Raw genomic sequence first — 15,726 nt, 5'->3', positions numbered from 1 at the left:
CTGGCGCAATCTCGGCTCACTGCAAGCTCTGCCTCCCGGGTTTACACCATTCTCCTGCCTCAGCCTCCCGAGTAGCTGGACTACAGGCGCCCACCACCACGCCTGGCTAATTTTTTGTATTTTTAGTAGAGACGGGGTTTCACTATGGTCTCGATCTCCTGACCTCGTAATCCACCCGCCTCGGCCTCCCAAAGTGCTGGGATTACAAGCGTGAGCCACCGCGCCCGGCCATGTTATTTAGTTTTTAACATTCATGTTATTTAATTCTTAACATTTACTTTATCTTTTGGAGAAAAGAGTGAAAACCCTTCATTCATCATGTTAGTAAAATTGTTTCTAAAAAATATACTTGTCCACTAGCAAATATTGAATTGCTTGATTTAGTGATTTGACTTAGAACCATCACGACAATTACAAAATCACATTAAGTTTACTTAAGTGCTAATTGGTTTCTATGAGTGTTGTAATGGTGCTAATTACTCTCCCTTTCCTTGGGTTCTAACCAGCTGAGAATGACTCCACTGAGATACAAGTATTAGGTTTGTAAATTACCTGTGTGCATTTATTTCCTACGAAGTGTTTCTGCTAAACTGAATCAGATGTTGGATAAGCATAAGGTCAAATGAGTTTTTCCATTTTTCTCTCTGTTGTACCGAAGACAGCTGCATCCATACAGCTAACTTAGCACCCCACGGCGGGCTGAGCAGGTAGACTCCCTGTTCCCCTTGCCAGTGGCAGTTGTGAATAACTGTAGAAAGGCTGGCAGACTTGAAAATTCCCTGCAGAGGTGAGTGTGCTAGCAGAACTATATATCATATAAATAATCAGAGGCCAGGTTGACATATATAATACTTGATGCTTTTATGTTTTCAGAACTCAACAAACATTTCTCTGCAAGGTGTGAAACCCCTAAATATTGTGCTACTTGATGCCTAGACCAATGGTTTGAGGACACATCTGTTGAAGTGAGGCTTTTCAAAGAAGATAGCAAAAACCTTTTTACAATGTCCTTATGAATACAATACATACTGGAAGAATTCTAATTATGAGGCAAATGGAAACTTAATGGGCTAGAATGGTTTAGGACAAGGACTTCTTGATCAGTTCTTGTTCTTTTCTTGTAATGGACCAGGCTGATGGGCTCCATTTGTTGACAAATAGTTATATTTTATATTTTCAATGTTTGGCTCACTGACTACTGTATTAAGCTTAGTTCAAAGGTTTATTTAAAGCATCAGCTGAGATATAATGTTAGGTAATCATTTGTAGGTATTACAAATTTTAAAAAGTACTTTTATTTGAGTTTCTTTCCAGCGTCCTTTTTTATACTAATGCGGCTTTCCTCTCTTCTAGTTGTGGGCGATAATAAGTTATTTGTTCTTGTTCTTCATATGTTTACATATTAGCAAACTTCATTAGTTTTAAGCCACGTACATTTTCATATATTGACATGTTTGAAATTGGATTGGGTCTTACAATCAAAAGCATTGATTTTATTGATTTAAACAGCAAATATTTTTTCTTTCCTGATGATCATAAAAATCAAGAAATCAAATGTTAAACAATAGGACATTTTGCAATTAATAACATCTTAGACCTAAAGAAATATGGTATTTTATGTGAGGCAGCTCTCATTAGCCATAAATGTGTTTCTTTTGCCAATCTTACTGATAACCTGATTTTTACAAACTCCTTCCTAATTTAGTAATTCTTTCAATTCTAACCATGCTTTCTGGTGCCATTTCGTGTGTTTGTGCATATTTTTCTATTTGTATACGCACATTGATGCACATTTAAAGATAGAAATTTTGAGTAGTTTAATTGTTCCTTTAATTATACCCAGTTAACATAAAGCAAGCTTTAGTTCATGTCTCTTCCAATTTGATAGCCTATCATGTGAAAAATGTCAGAGGCTCCTGTTGGTCTTATGTGTAGAAGAGAAGACAGACAACAACCCAGGAAATATATTTATGTAGAATGTTTTTTCAAAGAAAATTATGTTTTAAAATGCTGTACAAACAGTAAAAATTTTTCTTGACATCTCTAATTATTTCTCACACTCCAACTGCCAATTAGTTGTTCTAAACTTTAAAAGGTTGTCTTAATTTTGACGTAAGTGATATAAAACTATTGATATACATGAAGATGTTTTCTCAGAATTTTATTCTCCCTTCGAAAATCTTCCCAGGAAATAGCAACTAAATAATAACAAACTCAAACGAAAATTATATTATTGATGTGTAAATAAAACTCATTTTTTTAAGAAAAACCATAAATGTTTAGGAACCACTATAGTTTTTTTCTAAAATCCAAAGAAGGAAGATTCCAGAATCTTTTTAATGAGGGCCTGCTGTCAAGGAATTTGTAATATTCATTGTTACATTCCGGAGGTTTAGTTGAGGAAATTGTATTTTTCATTCATTAACTCTACTACCTTTGACTTTTCTTAATTGTGTATAATCAATGTTATAAATAAAAAGAAATAAAATTTAAAAATTAATTATAAAATGCTTAACCAAAAAGTATATTTTGTACTGTCACATTTGATATAAAGATAAATTAAGTATAGGATGAGATTAAATAAGAGACTTAATAAAAACTATGTTACTTTTATTTAATAATGATAAAAGTTTAGAATTCAGCATATGTACAAAATGCAATTGTAAAAATAACATAGAGATTGGATAACATAAATAATGAATGAAATAAATTATTCTTTCAAATTTGTGAATTGAAAAATTAATATATCCTTGTATTTTCTAAAAGTATGAATTTTGTTGTCTTGTACAAAATATATCTTGTCACTCTATAGCTTATATTAGAATGGATAGACAAAAATACATCTATATAATTATAAGTAAGATGATATTAATATACTAACACTGATTATGCCTTTGGAGATGACATATTATCTAAGTCTTTGCCACTGGATAACTAATACAAAATCTAGAAAAAGATATATTCATCAGTGTACATGAAATATATTTGCGAATACTTTTAATGAGGATATATTTAGAAGTTTTTTCTCAACGTGACTATTATCTTCAAAGGATAGAAGTTGTTTTAACAGAATTCGAATGATTCAAAATATGTCTAAAAAATAGTTTAGCCATGAAATGGGGGATGGAGAATGCCCTGAATGTAGGCTATTAGCATCTCAGTATGTTGCCTATTATACTAATATGTACACCCTTAAGAAACCTAAATAAAGAAAATCGCTTTCTGCAAATTGGACACTGTAAGCACACATAGAGTGTATAATTAATACAAAGATTGAAGGGTGTATTCATTAGCCATTTTTGTACTATAATAAAAAGGATTAGTCTTGCTTATAGACATATCAAAAGGAAATTAAGTTTAATGTAACTTTTTGTAGAAAAAATGAAACTCTAGCATTTAGAATGAATGAAATCACAGTTTTGAGTTTTTATGTAGTAACTGACTTTAAAGGAATTCTTTATCAAATTATTAACAAATTCTTTAGAATAATACAGTAATAATATAAAAGTCTCTTTCATGACTTTTGTATTACTGTATTTCAAGTCTTCTCATTCTTCATCATAAAGATTTATGTATTTTTCCTAAAGATTATTTTGTGTCTGTTAAACCGGCATTTGCCCTCATCTGCCTGCTAACCTGGTATGTCTCAATGGGTGTCTTAAAAAATTTGCTCTGCTAAGAGAATAGAAAACTCATATATCATTGTGTACATCTATCTATAGAATGGTGATGATATGAATACACTTTCATCCCTCTTCCAGTCATCCAAACTAAATTCTACAATTGTCTGTGGAAGACATTGTTACTCTTTAGTTGTTACCCTTCAAGGCAAACAGAGAGTATACTTCTGCTCACATTTTATTAGTTAAAGCAAATTTCCGAGTCGGGACTCACTTTAAAGTACGTGTTTTAAAAAGTCAATACTTGATTTTTTTTGTGCCTCCTAAACCTGGCTTAAATAATTGCCATAAAATATTAAAATGAATGCTATTTTCTTTTTTCTCTAAATTCACTGCGGTTTGATTGAAATTGCACTGAATAAAAAAAATCCATTGAGGAGAAATGTCAACTTTACAATACTTAGCCTTTCAATCCACGTACATGGCATCATTTATCTACGTATCTTATAATGTATCTCAGTAATGATCTATCTATTTTCTGTATGGTCTTGTATATACTTTGGTAGGTTTATTACTAAGTAGTTAAATTTGTTGCTATTGAACGGTTGTTTTTTTTAAATAGCATTTTCTCAATTTCTGTTTCTCATATATAAATATAAAATTGTTATTGAGCTTGTATTTCAGAACCTTGATAAATTCACTTATTCTAACAAACAGTGTAACTACAAATTTTAGATTTATTCCATGTTATAATCATAAGACCTTCAAATTTTTCTTGTAAATCTTTTTTACTTGTTTTCTTGTTGCTTTGTCTTGACCTGAGAAGAATGAGAAATAATGCTGCCCATTTGAATTAGGAGTCCATCTTTAAAAAGGGATAGTACAAGTAGTGAGAAGAGCTTTGGCCTGGAAATTATGCTTCAGCTATAGCACAGATCATCTGTACTACATCACAGGGCAGCTGTATTATATTGGGGAAGTAGTTTCGGCTTTACACTTGTCATCTTTCCTGTCCATATAAAACAAAGTTTAAAAGATTCCTCAGTTTTTCTTAGTGATAATATTCTATTATTTTAATCTATAACTGGTTCTTATAGGATTTTAAATTTTACTTCTATAAAATATCTTAATGTTACCTTAGAAGAAATATATACTGAAAATCTAACTTCAAGGGTGCTATGTATCTCCTGAAGATGAGGAATAAAATAACCTGAAAAGGGCGTGTTCAACTAAATCATCCTGAAATATTTATTCGTATGCGTGTTAAACCTACCCATATAGGTGAGGCAAAGTATTTTTATATTAAGAATGTTTCAGTGGATAATATTTTTCCTATTCTTAGTGCTATTAACCTCTCTTATAAATTTTTTTACACATGTATGTATAATGATGTTTTGAATCCATGGATACAGGCTTTAGAGTCAAGTTCAGTTTCCTTGAAATAGTGAAACCTAAATGGACGGCACTTAATGAAAATGAGACTGGCTGCACCACCCCATTCCACACACCGTATGTCCTGAATAGCCTCTACTCTCTGCCAAGATGTAATTCAAATCAGTGACCTAGAAATGAAAGACTACATACCCCATTACCAATCAATTCCCTGAGCCATTCAGTCTCTACTCAGTAATATTTTAATAAATCATTTTCGTTTATATTGATGAGCCGTTAATACAAATTGTAAGTAAAAGGACAGTTGACTTTTATTAGCAAAGACATGAATATATAATATGCTACACCAAAAATTCCATGCTCTATGCTCTATGTGATACCATATAACTCATTCACCAGAGGAAAAGATGAAATACTAGTAATTTTACAGAACTTCATGAAATCATATTTTTACATTTCATTTAATAACTTAGGTTGTTTCTAAATAATTATAGGTAAAATGTTTGAAATTTGGGTTACATTCTATGCTATGTTTCTGTTTCATTCATGTTAATTAATAAGAGATAGTTCCAATGATGGAAAGAGCTTGACAGCTCCTAGGCACTCTTTTAAATGCCAATGGATTATACCTTGTTTGTGTAAGCCTAAAGCTGTACTTGTGTAATTCCTTATCCATGTGTTAATTCTGCCTGCCTCCTTCCCCCAAGTATAAGCTTTACTTATACTGGTAGTATCACTCACATTATTAAAACAATAGTGACACTAATTAACAATGAGTATTTTAGAGGTTTTGTAGTTATAAGTTGCTGCTACATTAATTATCTCATTAATTAGCTTTCAAACTCTGTAATTTGAGTGATTTAATCATTCACTCAACATTATTTTAGCTACTTTATGGAATTGTAATAAATGCCAGGAATATAAAAATAAAGATAAAAAGACAAAACCCTAATGAGTATGTCAGCACGGGTTATTTTCCCTGGACAGTTGTGTTATTCTTACTTCCTCAGTATTATCAAGAATCAAAAACTAATCATCTTCTTTAAATGTGCAGAAAAGAAAATAAAAACACACCTTTCTGCTTAGTTGTAGAAACCGGCTCTGCGTGAGTCAAGCTCTCTGATGAATGAGGAAGGTAAAAACACTATATTAATGTTTCTCAAATTGGGTTCCATGTAATTTAGAGTATGGTGCAGTATTAATAAGAGTTTTGGTCAAAACATTTTGTAGATGAAAAAAGTTTGATAACTTTTCATATTACATTTTCTTATAAGATTTTTGCAATATGCATTAAAACTTGTGAGAAATACTGCAGTAAATAATGTAGTTTGACTTTATTATTATTAAACTTTCTCAAACACAAAATCACTTTCTTTTTGGAAATCTTACAGTAATATAGTGCAGGTATTGTGCTTCTATAGACTAATAGAAGCATTCAGTTAGACAAATTAAAAATGGTTGCTAGTATTATTTTACCTGTGGCTTTTAGTGATGTTGTGTCTGTCTCGATGTTTATTAAAAATAGACCATTAACATTCATGCAAGCTATTTAATTCCATTGAATTTGTTGAAAATGCAAAATATTAGGTCTCAGCCCAGATTTATGATTTAAAATTTGCGTATTAACAAGATCCCAGGTGATTTGTAATCATATTAGAGTTTGAAGCATTAATTTAGATCAGTTCTTCTCAAAATATGATCTGTAGACTAACAGCATTAACATGACCTAGAAATGTGCCGGAAATGCACATTAGGCCCTACCCCAGACATACTGAGTCAGAAATCCTAAAAATGGGACCTGGTCATCAGTATTTGTAAGGTTCTTCCAAATGCTAATGATGGAAGCTAAAGTTTGAGGATCACTGTTTAATAGTGGGTTTACATTAAGTCATTTGGAGGATTTTGTTTTACTTCAATATTAATATCTAGGTCTTGTGCTCAAATGAAGTAAAGGAGAATGTGGGTATGAGGATGGAAAGGTACCAGTCATAATGTGTTTTATAACCTTCTAAAATGATAGTCATTCGCTGTCAACATTGAGAATCACTAATCTTCATAATAACTCCATCTGCTGTGAAGATTGAACTATTTTATAAAGATAAGGACTCATTTAATGACCAGGGCATTGGGGACAGGACAGATGTGCAAGTCATGTTAGCAGAGTAACTTGCAATGCATCTAATAAAGAGATGAAATTAGCCGTTACTATGGTTCAGGTATGGTTCCTTGGTCCCCACCAAGTCTCATTGAAATTTAATCCTCAGTGTGGTGGTGTTGGGAGGTGGAGCCTAATAGGAAGTGGGTGGGTTAGGGAAGCAGATCTCTCATGAATGGCTTGATGCTGTTCTCATGGCAGTGAGTGAGTTCTTGCCCTTGTGGGACTGGATTCTCAGGGGAATGGATTAGCTCCACCAAGAGTGGGTTATTATAAAGTGAGGTTCTTCCCCCTGTTTCATCCCTCTTCCCATATGCCTGCTTCCCTTTGACCTTCTCCATCAAATTTTGATGCAGAACAAACGTCCTTCCCGGAAGCCGAGTAGTTGCTGGCACCCTGCTTCAGCATCATCTCTGCAGAACCCTGAGCCAAAGAAATCTATTTTCTGTATAATTACCCAGCCTCAAGTATTCCCTAACAGCAACTCAAAATGGACTAAGACAGCTGTATTCATTTGCCAAAGCAAGAAGTTCTCTTGGAATTAGTTAAGTCCCACTATTGTTTCGGGAAGCTGGAAAGTGGGTGCTCATACCGATATGCTCAGATTACCCTTTAACTAGGAAGCCTGTTCGTCTCTGTCCAATCCCTGTGCCCCACTTTTCTTTTCTTTTTTTTTTTTTTGACAGAGTCTCGCTCTGTCGCCCAGGCTGGAGTGCATTGGCGTGATCTCAGCTCACTGCAGGCTCCGCCTCCCAGGTTCACGCCATTCTCCTGCCTCAGCCTCCCGAGTAGCTGGGACTACAGGTACCTGCCACCACGCCCGGCTAACTTTTTTGTATTTTTAGTAGAGACAGGGTTTCACCGTGTTAGCCAGGATGGTCTCGATCTCCTGACCTCATGATCCGCCCCCCTCCGCCTCCCAAAGTGCTGGGATTACAGGCATGAGCCACCGCGCCGGCCCCCACTTTGCTTTTCTAAAGCCTCACAGCTGGTACTTACATACTTTTACCATTGTGAAACCCAAAGAGCTAGAGCTGTCTCTTAAGTGATCTAACATTCTTTATTCCTATGGCCTCTTCTGTCTCCTAGACCTCTGTTACAACAGTGGCAATACTGCTCTGTGTGTCATACATAAAACGCAAGACCGTTTTGGTTTCACAAAAGATAAGCCCACATAACATGGGAGAAGTGCCCTCATAAAACTTTCTGTAAAGTAAGAAAATTACCAGTTTTGTGTGGAGGGGACAGCTAAAAGTGAAATTGTATGGTATGGCAACACAAAAATCTTAGAAATATATTTAAGAAGTTTTTTTCTTTAATAATCTTCTTTAATAATATTCTCTGGTCACAAAGAGCATGTTGCTCCAAATCAACATGGTTTTGGCCACTCCTATTTCCAGACACACCCAAGAGTACTGGTCCTCCCTCGTTTCACTCCTTTATCTGCTCTTTACTCTGACTGTCTTGTGATATCCAACTTTGTATATCGGTGCTAAGAACAAAACACCTCTTCCTAAAAGTGAGCAGCCTAACCCACCGTGGTGATCAGGAGATAAAAGTGATTTCACTCCAGCATGAACTTCTTTCCTTAGAAAGCCATTGTGTTTATATAAGGTGCCCAGATGTGTACATTGTTTAATGTGACAATTGCATTCACACTTGTTGTCCAGAGAGTCTGTCACTTGGTATTTGTTTGTGTGTGTGTGTGTGTGTTTTAGATTTCTAACAAATTATTTTTAGTGATGGCATAAGAACATATTTTGGGACTGATACCATTTACTTAGTGCTGTCAGCTTCTGCCTTGGGTTTGGTAACATTTACTTAGCGCTTCAAGCTTCTGGCATGATGTTGTATAATTGCATGTGAGACTCCTGTGCAGTGAATAGAGTTCTTACTTTAACTTGGTTAAATCTGAAAGACAATCACTCTCGACAACTTTATCATTACTGAGTAACTACACCTCGTTTTCAAGGATGGCATAGAGGTGCCTACTGATAAAAAGAATTACACTCAGAATCCAACTCTCAGGGACTGCTGACTTCTTACTATCTCAGGTGAGGGTAAAAAAAATATTCCTACCATCACCTGCTGCTCCCTCTGCCAGTCATTTGATGTACCGTCCACGGCTCCGCAGTCCATGCTATTGACAGCATGATACAGAGAAGAAGGGAACGACCAGGCTAGCAGTCCAAGGATCAGAGGGAAAATAAAATAAGATAAAATAAAATCAGAAAATTATAGATGAAATATACAGAATGAAGACAAGAAAATACAAAAACTCTCCTAGAAAACAGTCTGAGCAGCCTACTGTTGAGTACAAAAGTTGTTGGAATGTGTTTCCTGTAGTAGGATTGTCACTCTGTGATGTAGATCTGTATTTCATCTATTTCACGGTTCTGTGGCAGTTTTTCACATTAAATACTGTTTCCTGACTTTCTGAACATGGTATCATCATATAGACAAAATACAGAAGAAAATTTCAAGTATGGAAAAGAAAGTAAATATTTTCAAGTTTGGCTTTTTAAGGACACATTGTCAAGTGTCGGTGCTCTGGACAGAAGTTGGTTGTTTCTCATTCTTTGTTGGTTTTGAATAAATCTGCTATAAATATTTATGTCGAGATTTTTTGTGTGTGTACACATAAGCATTCAAATCAGCTGTGCAATACTTAGGAGCATAGTTCCTAGATAGCATGCTAAGACTATGTTTATATTTGTAAGAAAAAAAAAGACCACCAAATTGTCTTCCAAAATGTATCATTGTGACAAAAGATTCTTACTCTATTAAGAATGTATAAAGTATAATCTCATTACAGATTAGGGAAAAGATACTGCCTTACATAACCTGGAAATGAGTGGAGTCTGTAAAAGTAAACGCAAAAGAATTGCACATAAGCACTAAACTCTAGTAGGAAATGTTGTTCCCTACATGGGTGCAGGCTAAGGATTATGAAACCGCTACACATATACACTGAAATTTAACAATTAGGTAAATGGAGGAAATCTAGAGAATCATGTTTCTCACACTTGAAGTGTGAAGTTATAAGCAAGCAAGGGAGGATGCGTTCCCAGTAATGACTTCAACTCTAATCCACCACCACGTAGATCATTCGAGCATCCTCCCTTGCTTGCTTATAACTTCACACTTCAAGTGTGAGAAACATAATTCTCAATATAGATACTAACAGTTCCATTTATAAGAATGTGTAAATGTAAGGGTTGGAATCAATACATCGTCTTGCTCTGTCAGTTGAGAGGACCTTGGAGCAATGCCACACCAGAACAGCATATCTAGTACCCGGATCTTGGTTTCTAATGTCGCTTTCCAATTAAAGGGCACAGAGCTTTTTGGAGAAATGACTGATTCTAGGGCAAGGCAAAGGATATACAAGATGGGACTGAAAAATATTTCAGTGCCAGAAAAAAATGGCCTTCTTGAAAAAATAAAGAAAAAAATAACAGAACAAAATGCACAATAATGAGGGAAAGACAAAAGGAAACAGGGTCAACTGAAAGAGTTCTCAATGGCCAAAGCTGGGATGATGTGACAAATGAAATAAATCAGTGTTAGACTGTAACACAAAGTATAAAATAAATACTTAAGAGTTCATGATAATATAAATTATTGAATAAATAAATTAGGGAAAATACACAAATCTCTCTTGTAAAAACATGAAAAACAATTCATGGGAATACTCAGCCCTTAAATAAATGGAGCGTAACTCCTCATTCCTTAAGTATGGGTTGCACATAGTGACCTCTTTCCAAGGATTACCATATGGAAAGACAGGGGCAGGCCTGGGGGAAAGAGTAAGTTTATATTGAAGAAATCCGATAAGCACTATCTCTGCCAGGTGAGCAAGGATAATATCAACAGTGATAATTAATATTGATTGTATTTATATTTGCTATGATACAATGAGAACAGCACTTCACTTCTGTGGTCTTCTTCCCAAAAATTCATAATAAAAAATTAACCAGCTGGGCACCGTAACTCATGCCTGTAATCCCAGCACTCTGGGAGGCTGAGGCAGGCAGATCACCTGAGGTCGGGAGTTCAAGACCAGCCTGACCAACATGGAGAAACCCTGTCTCTACTAAAAATACAAAAAATTAGCTGGGCGTGGCAGCACATGCCTGTAATCCCAGCTAGTCAGGAGGCTGAGGCAGGAGAATCGCTTCAACCTGGGAGGCGGAGGTTGCGGTGAGCCGAGATGGCACCATTGCACTCCAGCCTGAGCAACAAGAGTGAAACTCTGTCTAAAAAAAAAAAAAATCAACTGCATTTACATTTTTAAAGAAAGTTGATAAGGAGTATATAGCTTGCAAAAATGTTTATTGCCATTTATATTCCACCGTAAGGGCCATAATGAGACACAACAGTCATAAGATACAGATCTAGTGAGGAAGCATCAGAAGCTATTTTAGAGTTTATAGTTATATTGAGCAAACTATAGGCAAATGTCATGGTGTAATCCATCTGCCACTGCTAGCTTTACGGTTACCCAGCACTGTGAAGCTGAAGTTTCTTATATAGAAAAACTGAATGTTTTAAAAATTAATTTGGCTTATTTTAAATTCCAAAGTTTCTTGTGTATACATTGAAGGTACATTACTAATATTTTTAAATACATTGGCTCAAACAACAAAAGAAGTTTGCAAAGAATTAATACGCAGTTTTACATCAGTGCCTTTAAAGACTGCAAGTAGAATACAAGTTAAGTGAGTGCCAAAAGTCATTTGATTTTAAGTACAATTTACATCATCGAATAAAATTTGTCAAAGTATTAATATATGCTTCTGAAAGAAAATACCTGATATTATTTTGAATGCTATTCTAAATATAGTTAAGAAATTAGTTGTTGGAAAATAATATTGTTTTTATTATGGTAATACTAATAAAAGTTTTGATGGAAAACAACCTGTGGTAAAAAGAATATCCTTGTTAATACATTCAAGAAGACAGTATGAAACACACATAATTCATGGTTGCATCTAATGAAGCTGTGATAATCTACTAAGTGAAATAGAGACTATAGACAACAAAAGTTTAAAAGATAACGTATGCTTTTCTATGTAGATAGTTTATATATTATGTATATAAACTTTAAAAAATTATATATATGCTTTCATAAGTTTAAAAAGACATCTTTTAAAAATATATAAATATTTGTATATATGTGTTTACATATATTTTTAAATAAAGTACATATCTTGTAATTAAGCAGAGGATAAACATAAAAATAAATCCTTCATTATGGCACCTCTAATTTGGATGATAATATGGGAATTCATTTTAGAGAGGCAAATATTGTTACCAAATATTAATTTCATTATGTTTTATTTATTTATTTGTTTGTGGTTTTTTTAGTGCTGATTGCCAGATTAGAAGCTGGTTGGATTCAATGCTTTATCCCAGCAAGTTAAAATCCAAATATCTATACATCCCAGGTTTCAATCCTTTTGGTAATTTGTCTGTTCTAAACTCCTGCTATTTGAATTAAACTATCTTAACTGCTCTCCATAGTCTGATCTTTGACAGACTAACCAATGCCGTGCTCTTAAATTATTCCTGGCACACAGCTCCCGTGACCTCCTTCATGCTCAACTCAATCTTCACTTCAGGTCACCCTTACAGAGTCTACCACAAAATTAGGATAAATGTCTACTTGAAAAAATTGAACATCACATAGATGTGGCAAGATGAATAAAGATGCCAGGTAACAAATGGCATGTGTTTAACACAGTCATGTGCAAATAGCAGGTGTTCAGCAAATGCTCACAGAATAAATGAAAGGCTGAATCTGAAGCACTAACTGGAAATTGAGAAATTATTATTCCAAATAATAGGGATGTCAGTGTGTTTAAAGACATATGTAATATCATTCAAAAGCAAATATATTCCACATAGACACATTCTTATTTTGATCTTCATAAGGTGCTCTACATCATTTTATGTGATTCTCTAATACATTTATTACCTTTCTGGTTATTTATGTGCCTATTATGTAAATGCCAGTTGAGTCTTGTAGATGCTGGGGTGATGAATGTGTGAGGTACCCTACCTACAGCAGAGGTAAGAAAAAACTTCTGAGACAACAAAGTAACTGTCATTCCAGCACCTGAAAGACAGGAGCAATGTTTGAAGTGATGGGCCACATATTAGGTTAGATAGGAAATAAATTGGTTTCCAAAAGTAGTAAATAGACTAAAAGTGAAGGAAGAGATAGAAGACTTAGAAATTCCAGTGAAATTATTAAGCAGTTATAGTGAAAATAGCAGAAAGAAAAAATTGGAAAGATATGATTACTAACAAATAATAGGATATTGATCTTTAAGGGTTAGGAATGATCACTATATGGGCACACCCATCCACAGAACAAAGTGATTGCTTCACCCCATGATGTGAGAAAAATTGGTGTGTGCTTTATTTTTCTTTCTTTCTTTTCCTTTTTTCTTTTTTATTTTTTTTGATTGCGTGTGTGTGCGTGCATGTCTTGATTGCAGCTGGTGTATTTTTAAGTTATTTGTAAAAGCTATGTGAAAGTAGCATTTATGTGAAATTGGTAAATATACATAATGTGAGATAGGTTGGTACGAAACTGAAATTGTTAAATTGCAGCACCCTCTTCCATCCAGTTAGTTAGCCAAGGTAGAAATTTCTACTTCCTTGCACTCAATTGCTATGTCTTCCAGATTTTGATTTGTAAACATTTCCAGAATCTGTTCACTTTTCTCAATTCCAGAGCAAAGTACCATGATCTCTCACTGAGATAAGCACCCTTCTACCTGGCTTAACTGCCTGTTATTTTCCTGGTTAAAATACATTTAAAGCTTAAAATATAGCATTTCTGGTGATCATTGCATGATCACTTCTGTTTTTTATACTGCATTTTCAAGCAGCTCTTAGCATACACTATAAAAATACTCACATTTCAAGTATTTCTAATGGAGTTTATCTTAAGTATAGCAGCTCCCCTCTTGAGGATTATAACACTATGTGATTTAATTAAACTGATTAAATTAAAGTGAATGGTGGCATAAACCCTAGAGTGATGTATATTTCAGTTATGAAAATGGCCACTGGAGTGCTTTGCTTACACTCTCCATTTGACATACTTTCAGATCTTACTTTCTAATAGAGTATTCAACTATACCAAATAAAAGGAATGCTTACAATTTGAACTATTTTTGTTAATTTAATGTGTATTTCTTTATTGCTAAATGAATTTATTTATAATTATTGTTCTATTGCCCTGAGTTATGACATTTATACGTTGAATACCTAAATGCATACATGAGTTTAAAAAGTTGAGAAAAAATTTCCAAGTGCTGAAGATGATGTATTTTGTTTAGTTTCAAGTATATTGTGAAGGAACATATCTACTTAAGAGCTAAGAGAACATTGGATGCTTTGGGAGAGAATGTCTAGATCTTGCTGTAAAACATATTAAGTGATGATAAAATAATTGGTCACCTTCCAAATCTTAAACATATCGAAAGCATTAGAGCTCGGACTTTATTCTCTTCCCAATTTTTTGAGATCGAAATTGGTGCAGATTCTGTTATCTTGCCTGTGTTTAATATTTAATTTAGTTTTTTTCCTTAAAGTTTGAATATTTAATATTTGAGAAAACACATGATTCATACAACTGTGAAATAATTCTATCCTTTATAGTAAGTATTTAAACAAGCTGCATTATTAACTTGTCCATAAATGTAAACCATGTTTTTTGCACTGGATCTTCACATTACAGTCTTCTACCTATATTATGTGTACTGAGTATATAAATTATAAGCAGTATAAATATCATTTCTAATATCTATAACTTTCACGGAAATTGTACTAGGCTGCAGATAGGAAGACTGCTTTTATTTTCTGGCTTGGCTTCAAGAACTAAATGCCTGTATAACTGGAAAAAGTCATTATGCTTTCATTTCTCAATTTCTTCATATATTGAACTAGGAGAGTAAGGGCAGGGAGGATGCATTAAAAAAAATGTGAACAGGGAGAACAATGACCACCAAGCACCTTAAAGAATGACAGAGGAAGAAATAAAATAAAAAAAGTAAATATCTGAATTATGACATAGTATTACAGTGAATATTGATACTGATGAAGCTATAGTTATGAATTTTGTAGATTATTTGCAAAACATTTGCATTCATTCTCTACTACTTTTTCATAGATGTCTATGACATAACCAAAGAAGAAATGTATTAACTTCATTTTAGAAAGGGGGATAATATCAGTTTGAAAAGTGAAACCACATGTTAAGTTGTAAGCTAGAGATTAGATTACAGATTTTTATAGTACAAAGGTTGTTTGAATTGCTCATTCTCATTATCTGATTAATCCAGTGTAATTGAAGATCATCTGGTTTATTCACATAAGCAGAGGATAGTCTTTCTCTGTGTGCATGGCTGAAGAACTTCAATCTGCCTATTATGTAAATGCCATTTGAGTCTTGTAGATGCTGGGGTGATGAATGTGTGAGGTACCCTACCTACAGCAGAGGTAAGAAAAAACTTCTGAGACAACAAAGTAACTGTCATTCCA

The 15,726-nt window shown here is 34.0% G+C and overlaps 1 long non-coding RNA gene across 1 annotated transcript in view; it reads left to right on the top strand.

Annotated features, from left to right (window-relative positions):
* Positions 1-774: 774 nt before the first annotated feature.
* LOC129481808 (uncharacterized) overlaps positions 775-15,726 on the top strand; it is an 89,474-nt gene continuing 74,522 nt past the window's right edge. Inside the window, exons 1-2 of the long non-coding RNA XR_008657515.1 lie at positions 775-787; positions 6,099-6,147. This is a non-coding gene — a long non-coding RNA (uncharacterized lncRNA). The remainder of the gene's footprint in view (positions 788-6,098; positions 6,148-15,726) is intronic.

Source organism: Symphalangus syndactylus, chromosome 5, assembly GCF_028878055.3.
Source record: "Symphalangus syndactylus isolate Jambi chromosome 5, NHGRI_mSymSyn1-v2.1_pri, whole genome shotgun sequence".
NCBI classification, from domain to species: Eukaryota; Metazoa; Chordata; class Mammalia; order Primates; family Hylobatidae; genus Symphalangus; species Symphalangus syndactylus.
This window is presented reverse-complemented; position numbering and strand designations above follow the sequence as displayed.